A 15,148-nucleotide genomic window follows, 5' to 3' on the forward strand; every position below is an offset into this window, starting at 1 on the left:
CAGTCAGATTTTAAAATATCGTCATTTTAAGTCCACATATAAACACATACACACATAGATTCCAGAGGAGCAGAGCCCCCATGGCCCTTTCCCTGGGATCTGGGACGTCCCCCAGGCTCCCTTGATCAGATTGGAAACTCTTCAAGTTTTTTAGACCTCGATAGCAAACTGAAACCAAAAATAAAAACAGACAGCCGACAGACTAAAACAAAACACAGAGACAAAGACAAGAACATGGTACCTGCTTTTTAAACATTTAAATATTTTTTAAAACCCCGTTTTTGTAATATTAAAACAAACCATTCTCTTTAGGAGTGAGTTTATAGAGCATAACCATGATTTCAAAAGTCAGAACTAGATTTAAAACTCAGAATTTATCAGTGCACACAATTTAATCTTTGAAACTAGAAGTGGCTCCATCCCTCTGGCCCCTGTCCAAGAGCCAACACTGACTGACGCCTATGGGAGGAGGGATGAGCAAAGGAAGGGGGCAAGGTGATGCTGCTCAGCTCAGCAGCCAATTCTGAGGGTGTGAGTGTTCCCTTCCACCATCCTTCTGCGAAAGCCATGAAGCCAGGCCTGCTGTAGGGGAGGGGAAGAAGAAGTGCATTGCCCCCGTTTCTCTGCTCACTGAGCTACCTATGAGCTTGGGCCCCTGCTCTGAGCTTTCTACCCCGCCAGCCTGGAGGTCTTTTTGTTGTTGTTTGGGTTAGAGGGAGGCAGGTGAAGGAGGCCAGTCTGAATTATGAGACTTGGCGGTTCCTTCCTCTGACTGTTTTATATTCATTATCTAGAGCTTGTCTCCTAAACCATTTTTTGCTTTTAAATTACACAAATCTGAGCTCCTTTATGAATATTGGAAAGAACCTTAGAAATACTTTTTTTTCCCCTGTTTGGCTGCTCTAATCTTTCAAGCAACTCTTTAGCTTGTGATTTTCCTTTTTGTTTATCCTTACTCCTCCTGTCTTGAAGGACTCCTTGAGACCCTGAAAGAATAAGTCATGCTTACTCAAATTGTCCCATAATTCGTCATTCTGACTTACCTCTCAGGATCAGACTCACATACAGGTGGCTCTGTGGAGATCTCTTATGGAGGATCTTCACTCACTTCCCCTGTAGAAGCGGCGATCCTATGAAATTGTGTGGGCTCAAAAAGAACAACGTTCAATTCAATCCCTGTGCCTCAGCCCCACGTTTGGCGCCAATTATGTCCCATCCAGCGGGAGTTCAACGAGTTCCTAAGGAGGGGCGAAAATAATGAAATAGAGACAAGGAGACACAAAGAATGAGAGCAAGTCTATAATCTGATCTCACTCTCGTTTATTTGAAAAATTTCACACAACTTTATAGGGAGAAGGCAGGAAGGGAAAATGTGTCAGCAATATAGTTTACAAACCATAACAGGGTGATTAATGATGATGCAGAACACCGTAAGAATGTTTACTAAAAGAGATACTACAAGAATGTCAGCTAAGATATCTCAAAATGTCTAGCTTGACGCACAGATGTCTCTCTCATAGGTTCCGGAAACGTAAATCTCTCACCTACGACCTTGTTGTAACTTTCCACTAGCTGGCCTTGGCTCCTGGCACAACACCCTTCACATTAGCCACAAAAGATATAAAGTACCTTGGTGTGAACCTAACGAAGCAAATCAAAGACTTGTATGAAAAAAAAATTCCATTCTCTGAAGAAAGAAGATATGAGAAGATGGAAAGATCTCCCATGCTCATGGCTTGGCAGTATTAATATAGTAAAAATGGCCATCTTACCAAAAGCAATCTACAGATTCAATGCAATTCGCATCAAATTACCAACACAATTTTTTGCAGACCTTGAAAGAAAAATTCTCAACTTCACATGGAATAACAAGAAACCAAGAATTACTAAAACAATCCTCTACAATAAAAGGTATCTCCATCCCTGATCTCAAGCTGTACTATAGAGCAACAATACTAAAAACTGCATGGTACTGGCAGAGAAATAGACTGGTGGATCAATGGAACCGAATAGAAGATCCTGATATAAATCCACACACTTATGGACACCTGATTTTTGACAAAGATGCCAAATCCATTCAATGGAAAAAAGACCGCATCTTCAACAAATGGTGCTTGTCTAACTGGATGTCTACATGTAAAAAAATGAAAATAGATCCATACTTATCACCCTGCACAAAACTAAAGTCCAAGTGGATCAAAGACCTCAACATAAAACCAGACACACTAAACCACTTAGAAGAAAAAGTGGGGAAGAGCCTTGAACTCATTGGCACAGGAGACAACTTCTTGAACAGAACACCAACAGAACAGGCTCTAAGAGCATCAATCAATAAATGGGACCTCATGAAACTGAAAAGCTTCTGTAAAGCAAAGGGCACTGTCGTCAGGGCAAAACGACAGTTTACAGATTGGGAAACAATCTTCACCAGCCCTATATCTGAGAGGGATAATATCCAGTATATATAAAGAAATAAAGAAGTTAAACAGCAAAAAAATCAAGTAATCCAATGTAAAAATGGGGGTACAGAGCTAAACAGAGAATTCTCTGCAGAGGAATATCGAATTGCAGAGAAACACTTAAAGAAATGCTCAACCTCATTAGCCATCAGAAAAATGCAAATCAAAACAACCCTGAGATTTCACCTTACACCCATCAGAATGGCTAAGATAAAAAACTCAAGTGACAACACATGCTGGAGAGGTTGTGGAGAAAGGGGAACCCTCCTCCACTGCTGGTGTGAATGTAAACTTGTACAACCACTCTGGAAATCAATCTGGTGCTTTCTCAGACAACTAGAAATAGTGCTTCCACAAGATCCAGCTATATCACTGCTAGGCATATACCCAAAAGTGTCTCAAGTACACAATAAGGACATCTGCTCAACCATGTTTGTAGCAGCCTTATGTGTAATAGCTGGAAGCTGGAAACAGCCCAGATGCTCCTCAGTGGAAGAATGGATGCACAAATTGTGGTATATCTACACAATGGAATATTACTCAGCAGTAAAAAAAAACAAGGAAATCATGGAATTTGCAGGTAAGTGATGGGATCTGGAAAAGATCTTCCTGAGTGAGCTATCCCAGAAGCAAAAGGATGCACACCGTATATACTCACTCATAAAGACATATAATATAAGATAAACCCATGAAAATCTGTACACCTAAAGAAACTAATCAAGAGGGGGGACTCTAGCTAAAATGCTCAATTCCTGTCCAGAAAGGCAAAGAGGATGCACATCAGAAGGAGAAAAGAGGGAATAAGTCAGGATCCTGACACAAAAGACCTCTGAAAGGCTCTGCCCTGCAGACTATCAGTGCAGATGCTGAGACTTGTGGGTAACCTTTCAGGAGTGCAGGGAATCTTAGGAAAGAGGTGAGAAACAATAAAATCTGGAGAGGACAGGAACTCTACAAGGAGAGCAACAGAACCAAAATATCTGATCACAGAGGTCTTTCCTGAGACTGATACTCCAAGCAAGGTCTATGCATGGAGATATCCTAAGACCCCTGCACAGATGTAGCCCATGGCAGTTCAATATCCAAGTGGGTTCCATTGTAATAAGAACAGGGATTGTCTCTTTCATGAACTGATTGGCCTGCTCTTTGATTACCTCTCCCTGAGGGGGAAGCAGCATTACCAGGCCACAGAAGAAGACAATGCAGCCACTCCTGATGAGACTTAATTGACTAGGGTCAGAAGGAAGGAAAAGAAGTCCTCCCTTTTTAGTGGACTTGGGGAGGGGCATGCATGCAGAGGGTGGAAGAAGGGAGGGATTGGGATGGGAGGAAGGAGGGAACCGCAGGGGGAGGATACAAAGTGAATAAAGTGTAATTAATAAAGAATTTTTTAAAAAACAAGAATAATAGGAACAGACTAAAAATAAGATTCCAGGCTCCACATTCCAAAAAATATTTTCTAGAAAATCATAGAAGATAATTTTCCCAACTTAAAGAAAGAGATGTCCATAAACATATAAGAGGTCTACGGAACACCAAATACACTAGACTAGAAAAGAAACTCCTCATATCACATAAAAGTCAAAACACCAAATCTATAGAACAAAGAAAAAATATTGAAAACAACAAAGGGATAAGGGAAAGTAACATATAAAGGGAGACCTATCAGAATCACTCCAGAATTCTCAACAGGAACTATGAAAGCCAGAAGGGCCTGGACAGATGTCATGCAGATTCTAAGGGACTACAGATGCCAAGCCAGACTACTATACCCAACAAAGCTTTCAAACAACTTAGATGGAGAATAAAAATCATTCCATGAGAAAACTGAATTGAAACACTATCTACACAGCAACACAGCCCTACACAGGATACTAGAAGGAAAATTCCATTAGAACAAAATAAATATACAAAAGAAAACACAAGATATAGTTAACTTCACAACAAAAAAATTAAGGAAATCAAGCATAGAAACATAGTAATACCACCAACTCCACTATATAAAAAAACAAAACAACAACAACAAAAAACTAAGATCCATTGGTCACTATTACCTATCAACATCAATGGACTCAACTCTCCAATAAAAAGACACAGACCTTTGGGCAGAATGCAGGGAATCTTATGAAAGGAATGGGAAATAGTAAGATCTGGAGAGATCAGAAGCCCCACAAGGAGAGCAACAGAACCAAAAAATCACAGCACAGGGATCTTCCCTGAGACTGATACTCCAACCAAGGACCATTGATGAAGATAACCTAGAACCCTTGCACAGATGTAGCCCATGGCAGTTCAGTGTCGAAGTGCGTTCCATAGTAATGGAAACAGGGACTGTTTCTGACATGAACTAATTAGCCTGCTCTTTGATCACCTCCCCTTGAGGGGGGAGCAACCTTACCAGGCCACAGAGGAAGACAATGCAGCCACTCCTGATGAGACCTAAGAGACTAGGATCAGAAGGAAGGAAAAGAAGACCTCCCCTACCAGTGGACTTGGGGTGAGGCATGCATGGAGAATGGGGAGGAAGGGAGGGATTGGGAGGGGAGGAAGGAGGGCATTACAGGGGAGATACAAAGTAAACAAAGTGTAATTAATAAAAAAAAAATTTAAAAGACACAGAATGACAGAATGGATGTAGAAGCTGGATCCAACATTCTGCTGCATCCAAGAAACACACCTCTGCAACAAATATAAACACCACCTCAGAGTAAATGGTTGGAAAAATATTTTTCATGCAAATCTACCCAGAAAAGAAGCTGGGGTAGCTATCCTAATACATAGTAAAATATTTTTTTTAGGTGTGCAGATTTTAGTAGGTTTCTCCTATATCGTATGTTTATATGAGTGAGTATATACCATGTGTGTCTTTCTGCTTCTGGGATAGCTTACTCAGGATGATCTTTTCCATTTCCCACCATTTACCTGCAAATTTCATGATTTCCTTGTTTTTTAATGCTGAGTAGTATTCCATTGTGTAGATGTACCAAATTTCTGTATCCATTCCTCCACTGAGGGGCATCTGGTCTGTTTCCAGCTTCTGGCTATTACAAATAAAGCTGCTACAAACATGGTTGAACAAATGTCCTAATTGTGTACTTGAGCTTTTTTTGGATATATGCCTAGGCATGGTATAGCTGGATCTTGAGGAAGCGCTATTCCTAGCTGTCTGAGAAAGTGCCAGGTTGATTTCCAGAGTGGTTGTACAAGTTTACATTCACACCAGCAGTGGAGGAGGGTTCCCCTTTCTCCACAACCTCTCCAGCATGTGTTGTCACTTGAGATTTTTATCTCAGCCATTCTGATGGGTGTAAGGTGAAATCTCAGGGTCATTTTGATTTGTATCTCCCTGATGGCTAATGAGGTTGAGCATTTCTTTAAGTGTTTCTCTGCCATTCCATATTCCTCTATTGAGAATGCTCTGTTTAGCTCTTTTCCCCTAAAGAAACTAATCAAGAGGGAGGACTCTGGCTAAAATGCGCAATCCCCATCCAGAAAGGGAAAGAGGATGGACATCAGAAGAAGTAAAAGTCAGGGAACAAATCAGGAGGATGGACATCAGAAGAAGTAAAAATCAGGGAACAAATCAGGAGCCTGCCACAGAGGGCCTCTGAGAGGCTCTAGCCTGCAGTCTATCAAAGCAGATGCTGAGACTTATGGCCAACCTTTGGGCAGAGTGCAGGGAATCTTACGAATGATGTGGGAAATAGTAAGATCTGGAGAGGACAGGAGCTCCTCAAGGAGAGCAACAGAACCAAGAAATCTGAACACAGGGGTCTTTCCTGAGACTCATACTCCAACCAAGTACCATGCATGGAGATAACCTAGAACCCCTGCACAGATGTAGCTCATAGCAGCTGTTCAGTGTCCAGATGGGTTCCATAGTAATGGAACATAGTAATGGGAACAGGGACTGTCTTTGACATGAACTGATTTGCCTGCTCTTTGATAACCTCCCCCAGAGAGGCGAGCAGCCTTACCAGGCCACAGAAGAAGAAAATGCAGTCACTCCTGATGAGACCTAAGAGACTAGGATCAGAAGGAAGGAAAATAAGACCTCCCTTATCAGTGGACTTGGGGAGGGGCATGCGTGAAGAAAAAGGAGGAAGGAAGGGATTGGGAGGGAAGGAGGGAGGGAGATACTGGGGGGTATACAAAGTGAATAAAGTGTAACTAATAAAACTTAAAACAAAACAAAATAAAAACAAAAATATATATAATAAAATAGACTTTCAATAAAAATTGATCAAAAAATGAGGAGGGGCACTTCATTCTCATCAAAGGAAAAATATTCCAGGAAGACATAACAATCCTGAATATCTATGCCTCAAATAAAAGAGCACCTGCATTCATAAATGAAACATTATTTAAACTTAAATCACACATCAGTCCCAACACCTTAATAGTGGGAGACTTAAACACTCCACTCTCACCAAGGGACAGATCATCTAGATAGAACCTAAAAGGGAAATGAGAAAATTTACAGAGGTCCTAAATCAAATGGACCTAGTAGATGTTTTCCGAACTTTTCACCCAAACTTAATAGAGTATAACTTGTTTTCCGCACCTTACAGAACCTTCTCAAAAACTCACCATATACTCAGGCACATAGTAAGCCTCTATAGACACAAGAAGATCCAAATAATCCCTTTTATCATATCAGACATCCATAGCCTAAAACTAGACCTCAAAAACAACAGAAACAACAAAAAGGCTACATACACATGGAAACTGAACAACTCTCTACTCAATGACGGCTTGGTCAGGGAAATGAAAAAATAGAGATTTCCTAAAATTCAATGAAAATGAAGGCACACCTTACCCAAATTTATGGGACACAATGAAAGCAGTGCTAAGAGGAAAGTTCATAACACTAAGCGCCTCCAGAAATAAGTTTGAAGCATCTCATACAAGCAACTTAATGTTACACATAAAATCCTTAGACAAAAAATTAGACACACCCAAGAGGAGTAGATGACTGGAAATAATCAAATTCAGAGCTGAAATCAATGAATTAGAAACAAAGAAAACGATTGAAAGAATCAATGAAACCAAGAGCTGGTTCTTTGAGAAAATCAACAAGATAGACAAACCCTTAGCCAAATCAACTAAAAGGCAGAGAGAAACTATCCAAACGAGCAAAATCAGAATGAAAAGGGGGACATAACTACAGACACTGAAGAATTCCAAAGAAACATTAGGTCTTACTATAAAAGGCTATATGCCACTAAATTTGAAAATCTAAAGTGAAATGGAGAATTTTCTTGATTGAGTCTATTTACTAAAATTAAATAGAGATCAGGTAAATAGATTAAAAAGTCCTATATACCCAAAGAAAATAGAAGCAATCATCAAAAGTCCCCCTTCCAAAAACAAAAACAAACAAAAACAAAAACAACAACAACAAAAACAACCATAGCCAGCCCAGGATTTCAGTGTAGAATTCTACCAGACCTTCAAGAAGAGCTACCTCCAATTCTCTTCAAACTATTCCACAAAAGAGAAACAGAAGGAACATTACCAAACTCATTTTATGAAGCCACAGTCACCTTGATACCTAAACCACACAAAGACCCAACAAAGAAAGAGTATTTCAGGCCAATGACCCTTTTAAACATTGTTGGAAAAATACTCAACCAAATACTCGCAAAACAATGAGAGACCCAGGAAATATGGGGAAAATCTGCATGTGTAACATAGTTTATGAAATTTCATCTGGTAAAGAGTTTCAATTATTATGACATGGGAACAGGACTGCTTTAATTTTTATGGATTTAGAGAATTATGTAATGGATCATACTAGTATGTTCCTTCATTATTTAACTTCAGCAACTGTTATTAAAATCCAGACCTCATAAGAGTAAGTGGAATAGTTTTTATTTAATGAAAATCCATAAGCCAGTCAATGAACTACTGAAGCAACCAAAACAGAAAATATAATAGGAGATCCACTTGTCCTCCTTGGGCACAGTTTTGAATCTCAAAATTAGGTAGGTATCTGTAGAATAATTGTGATGATTCTTTGTAATTTTAGATTTTCATATCTATGTAAGTTGGAAGTTTGCTTTTAAATGTTAGAATGCACTTCGTAATGTGGGAAGGAGTATAAGAAAGGGCAATTATGCTACTTACAATAAAAAGAAGAAAAGAGAGGTGGCCATTGCCAGTGCAGTGGCAACATTCTGGGTATCTGGGAATGTGAGTGTGTGGAGATGTTGGGGGAAGGCAATCCTGGACCTGAAAATGATGGATAAAATAATTGTACAAGATGGAAAGGAAGACAAAGCTGCCAGCAATGATGTTTGGAATCCCTGGAATTAAGAATGGATTTTCGTTGGCTTTCTTCTGGAGTCTCCCTGAGTACAATTTCCAAAGAGCAATGATGGTAGAGAATATGGTCACAAAGCCTAGAAAGGTGGAGAAAAGGAGCAGGTGTTGGACAACTCGAATATCCAAAGGGATGCAGGTGTCCCTGTAGGTGTATTGGTAACACAGTCTAACAGTGCTGGAATTGCTTTCCTGGTGGTAAACACAGGTTCTCCATATGCCCAATAAGGTCATGCTGGGATTGGAATCCAGGGGCTCTTGAAAGTACCACATTCGCCACTGAGGGAGGCTGGTAGAGACACTACAAAGGATCCATGCTAGGGTGGCAGCATCAAAACCACCTAGCTGTTGATTGGCATAGCTCTTGACCATTATCATGGTGACAGTGAACACTTGGCAACTGTAAAGAAACACAGAACATCATGAGGATAGGCTCTTCAAGCCTTGGATTTTGTCTCCTCTTGGAGTAGTACCAGGAGATAAGGGTTATGTTGAGCAAGTGGGCTTTTGACTAGGATATCTGCATTGGGGGTATATTTTTATCAAAGTCAGAAGAAGGCCAGTTCTGTGGCAACATTAATTTGCAGGTTGATAATCCATACACCATCTAAGATTTTCTTTTTTCCTCTGTCTAGAGGATCACAGTGAAGTCTGGCCCCAAGTATTTAGCCAAACAGATGGTCATCATAGCATAAAATTTCATACTGAAAATAGGAAGCAACTTCAAACACAATAATTGAATAATTTATTCAATATCCATACCATGGAGCTATATGATAACCTTAAAGATAGAAGGATTGTCACAAATTAAAGCTGTGATATTTTGGCTCAGTACATTTAACTATTTTTGTGACATATGACCACATGTACATTACATGGCTAAGGCTGACCTAGAAATATGTCCTCAGGTTTGCCCTCAGCTGTAAGCAATCTTGCTGCCTCTACTTCTCAGCTGATACCATTAGAGGCAGCGGCCATCACATCAGTTTACTAATGTCACATTTTCAAAATCCATTAGTGCTTCAGCCAGGGTGAAGATTGTCAACTTTCATGCTGACTAGTTTCTCACACTTTCTCTGCTAGTTTCTATCTGGATTAATGCCAAACTTTACCTATCATGAATAGTGTCTTGTACATTATATGTGAGCATATCAATCGCTCACTCAGATAGATAGCTAGAGAGACAGACAGACAGATAGATAGATGAGCATATATATATATATATATATATAACTTATATTAATATAAATTCTCATTTCTCTTTTTTATCAAAAGAGAAAACTGGATTTGTGTAATTTGATTTCTAGTGTGTATTTTAGAATTCACTAAATTGAAGATAAAAATAAGTATAAAAATATACAATAGAAAGAAAGCAAATGAAGGCACAGTGATTGAAACAATTTATAAATCAGAATACAAATATCAAAACTACAAAATTACTGCAGCTAACAGCACTTTCCAATAATAATTTTAAGGACCAGTGGTCTCTACTTCCAATCAAAAGACTCAAGCTTTTTTTTTTTTTAAGAATTATTTTTTTTAATTTTATTCACAGGTCATTCACTTGTATCCCAGCCATAGCCCCTCCCTCTTTCCTTCCCAATACCACCCTCCCTCCCTCATCTCCTCACTGCCCCCTACCAAGTCCACTGATAGGGGAGGTCCTCCTCCCCTTCCATCTGACCCTAGCTTATCAGGTATCTTCAGGACTGGCTGCAATGTCCTTATCTGTGGTCTAGCAAGGCTGCTCCTCCCTCGGGGGGGAGGGGAAGCCCAATGAGCCAGCCATTGAGTTCATGTCAAAAATAATCCTTGTCCCCCTTACTAGGGAACCCACTTGGATACTGAGCTACTATGAGCTACATCCAAACAGGAGTTTTAGGTTATATCCATGCATAGTCCTTTGTTGGAGAAACAGTCTCATATAAGACCCCTGTGGCCTGATATATTTGCTACTTGTGGGGCTCCTTTCCCCTCTAGGTCATACTAACTCCCCTTTCTTTCATAAGATTCCCTGCACTCTGCCCACAATTTGGTTATGAGTCTCAGCATCTGCTTTGATACACTGCTATGTAGAGTCTTTCAGGTGCTCTCTGTGGTAGGTTCCTGTCCTGTTACTTGTTTTCTCCTACTTCCAATGTTGATCCCCTTTGTCTTTCTAGGTGAGGAATGATCATCTTACCTTTGGTCCTCTTTCTTTTTTATCTTCTTTAGGTGTACAGATTTTAGTATGTTTATCCTATTTTATATAGTTCTCCTATCTTATAGGTCTAGGTCTTATAAGTGAGTATATACTGTGTGTGTCTTTCTGCTCCTAGGATACCTCACTCAGGATGATCTTTTCTAGATACCACCATTTGCCTACAAAATTCATGATTTCCTTTATTTTTTTTAAAATTGCTGAGTAGTATTCCATTGTGTAAAAGTACCACAATTTCTGTATCCATTCCTCAACTGAGGGACATCTGGGTTGTTTCCAGGTTCTGGCTATTAAGAATAAAACTGGTACAAGCATGGTTGAGCAAATGTCTTTGTTGTGTACTTGAGCATTTTTGAATATATGCCTAGGAGTGATATAGCTGGATCTTGAGGAAGCAGTATTTCTGATTGTCTGAGAAAGTGCCAGATTGATTTCCCAAGTGGTTGTACAAGTTTACATTCCCACCAGCAGTGGAGGAGGGTTCCCCTTTCTCCACAACCTCTCCAGCATGTGTTGTCACTTGAGTTTTTGATCTTAGCCATTCTGATGAGTGTAAGATGAAATCTTAGGGTCATTTTGATTTGCATATCTCTGATGGCTAAGGATGTTGAGCATCTCTATAATTGTTTCTCTGCCAATCTGTATTCTTCTACAGAGAATTCTGTTTAGCTCCATACCCCATTTTTTAATTAGATTGCTTGAATTATTGCCTTTTAACTTCTTCAGTTCTTTATATATTCTGGATATCAGTCCTCTGTCAGATGTGGGGTTGGTGAAGATCCTTTCACAGTCTGTAGGCTGTCATTTTGTTCTGACAACAGTGTCCTTTGTTGTATAGAGCTTTTCAGCTTCATGAGGTCCCATTTATTGATTGTTGCTCTTAGAGCCTGTGCTGTTGGTGTTCTGTTCAGGAAGTTGTTTCCTGTGTGGATGAGTTCTAGGCTCTTCCCCACTTTTTCTTCTAACCGATTTAATGTATCTGGTTTTATATTGAGGTCTTTGATTAACTTGGATTTTGGTTTTGTGCAGGGTGATAAATGTGAATCTATTTTCATTTTTCTGCATGTAAACATCCAGTTGGACCAGCACCAGTTGTTGAAGATGCTGTCTTTTTTTCATTGAATGGTTTTGGCTTCTTTGTCAAAAATCAAATACCCATAAGTGTGTGGGTTTATTTCTGGGTCTTTTATTCAATTCCATTGATCCATCATTCTGCTTCTATGCCAATATCATGCAGTTTTTAGTACATCTTGAGATCAGGGATGGAGATACCTCCAGACAATACTGTTGTACAGGATCATTTTGGCAATTCTGAGTTTTTTGTTTCTCCATATGAAGTTGAGAATTTTTCTTTCAAGGTCTGAAAAGAATTGTGTTGGTATTTTGATGAGAATTGCATTGAATCTGTAAATTGCTTTTGGCAGAATGGCCATTTTCACTATCTTAATTCTACAGATCCACGATCATGGGAGATCTTTCCATCTTCTGCTATCGCTTTTTAAGAAACAATATCTATCTCGGTGTATTCTACAAAGAGCTCGAGTTACCTTCAAAGTTAGGAGGTACATTAAATTGAAAGGATAAAAAAAAAATCCTAAGCCTCCTGATGACATGATAGACTAGGAGGGAAGGGTAGGAGGACCTCCCTTATCAGTGGACTGGGGGAGGGACAGGGGTAGGGAAGAGAGTGGGTGGGATTGGGAGGGGAATAAGGAGGGAGGTACAGGGGGGATACAAAGCAAATAAACTGTAATTAATAAAAATAATAATAATTAGAAAGTCCTAAGCAAAAAGGAACAACAAATAAGTATTTTTGTCCTAAAAGGAGGCATAATAGACTTCAAATAAAATAAATAAAAAGGACAAAGGCTTCTTTGTCACACATTATCCAACCTCTCTACCCAGCCAGATCTCACATTCTAACCCAGTAGGTCTCCATGATCCTCCCCTGATACATAGACTTCCCAACTACCACATTTATCTCTGAGACTCACATCCATAATCAGGCCTAGTCTAAGCACCACTGCCTGCACCTCAACAAACTTTAGGCTTCTGCCAGGAGCCAGCCTGCTGCCCCCAACCTGATAGACTCCTCTCACACAACGAATTCCACTTCCAACCTTCCTAGCTAGTCAGACCTAATTCTACCCTTAAGGTTTGGACCAGGAAGCACATCTTATATGCCAGCCCAGTCCACTGTTTCCAGTAGTTGTCATTCATCCCTAGCCATTTCCAACCTCTAAGTCCAACATGTCCATACATCCTCTCTTCTGACCCAATATGCTCTGTGGATATAAGGCAAAAAACTAATAAACATGAGTCCATATGCCCAGATCTCATTGCAGAACTACATTCAATATGAAAGATCAAGCCACAGTTTTCTCTCCAAAACTTACCAGACCTGTAAAAGTTCTTGGCAATGAGAACTATATAGAGCAACCACAGGACCAGGAAACATAATTTAAAAGAAAAATCATCAACCTCAGTAAACACTTCAAGGAATATAAGACAGAAAGAAAAAAAAACTCATTAAAGTTAAGGAAAATGAACTGAAGAGAAATAAATTCTTGAGTGATTCCCAAGAACACACAAACACAAGGGTAATAGTAAGGACAAAGACAGCCCTGAACCTGAAAACAGAATTCAATCAGGAGACAGAAATATTGAAGAGGATTTGAGCTGAAATTAAAGCCCAACAACTAAAGTAGAAAACTCAGAGGAAAGCCTTATATTTAGAATGACTCTACAATAAAGTAGAGGACCTAGACCAGACAGTCAATGAATATGAAAATTATACAAAAATAGGAAAAGAGCATCCAAAAAATGTAGGACACAATGAAATAACCAAACATTTAAAGTATGAACACAGAGGGTGAGAAACCAAGTGATTGTAAAGATGCTCATAGACGAAAACTTTCCCAGACAGGGTAAAGCATACTCATACAGATAAAGACAAACAGAGAACACCAAAAACAGAAAATAGAATAGAAACTGCTCAGAGCATATCATAGTTAAAACACTAACTATATATAACAGAAAAATGTATTGAAAGCTGCATGGGAAAAACATAAGTCACATATGAAGAAAAACCCATAAGAAAAGCAGCTGATTTGTGTGTGTGTGTGTGTGTGTGTGTGTGTGTGTGTGTGTATGAGTATTATATACCAATGGAAATCTTAGGCTTCATGTGGGCCCACCAGTTAGAGAAGTGGGGAATATTTATGTCATAGACTATGTTACGTGTTTTTGATCACTTCCCCCTGTTGGGACTTCCCTACAAGGGGTATAGGGGAAGAAGATAAACTCTGAGCTGGGGTGTATGGGTAGAGGGGGAATGAGGGATGGAGTATGGGACTGGGACGGGCCAATGACTGAGTTGTAAATTGAATTAATTAATAAAAAGAGAAAGAAAGGAAGCAGTCAGAAAGGTCTTTTAAAGTAAAAAAATATCAGTGGAGTTGGAAAAGGGAATGGAAGGAGATGAGGAAGGGAAAGGGGAGATTGGGAGGGAATGAGGAAGGGGGCTACAGTTGGAATACAAAGTGAATAAAATGTAATTAATATTAAAAATTTAATTTAAATTATCAAGAAAATAAATTCAAGGAAAAATGAATACAGATCTGAATAGAATTCTCAAAATCTGAAACATAGGTGACTGAGAAACACTTAGAGAGTGTTCAGTTGCCTGCAAATTTCATGATTTCTTTCTTTTAATTGCTGAGTATTATTCCATTGTGTGCATGTACAATGTCTGTACCATTCCTCAGTTGAAGGACATCTGGGCTGTTTCTAGGTTCTGGCTATTATGAATAAAGCTGCTAGGAATATGGTTGAAAAAATGTCCTTGTTGTATACTTGAGCATATTTTGGATATATATCAAGGAGTGGTATAACTGGATCTCTGGATCTCAGGGAAGCGCTATTCCTAATTGTCTGAGAAAGTTGATTTCCAAAGTGGTTGTTCAAGTTTACATTCCCACCAGGAATGGAGGAGGGTTCCCCTTTCTTCACATCATCTCTAGCATGTATTGTTACTTGACACTTGAGTTTTGATCTTAGCCATTCTGGTGGGTGTAAGGTAAAATATCAGGGTCATTTTGATTTGTATCTCCCTGATGCCTAAGGACATTGAGCATTTAAGTGTTTCTCTGCCATTCTATATTCC

At 39.3% G+C, this 15,148-nt stretch overlaps 1 pseudogene; it reads right to left on the minus strand.

The window, feature by feature from the left end:
• Positions 1 to 8,584: 8,584 nt before the first annotated feature.
• LOC110544079 (claudin-34-like) lies at positions 8,585 to 9,155 on the minus strand (annotated as a pseudogene).
• Positions 9,156 to 15,148: the final 5,993 nt, after the last annotated feature.

This window comes from Meriones unguiculatus, chromosome X (assembly GCF_030254825.1).
Source record: "Meriones unguiculatus strain TT.TT164.6M chromosome X, Bangor_MerUng_6.1, whole genome shotgun sequence".
In the NCBI taxonomy this organism is placed as follows: domain Eukaryota; kingdom Metazoa; phylum Chordata; class Mammalia; order Rodentia; family Muridae; genus Meriones; species Meriones unguiculatus.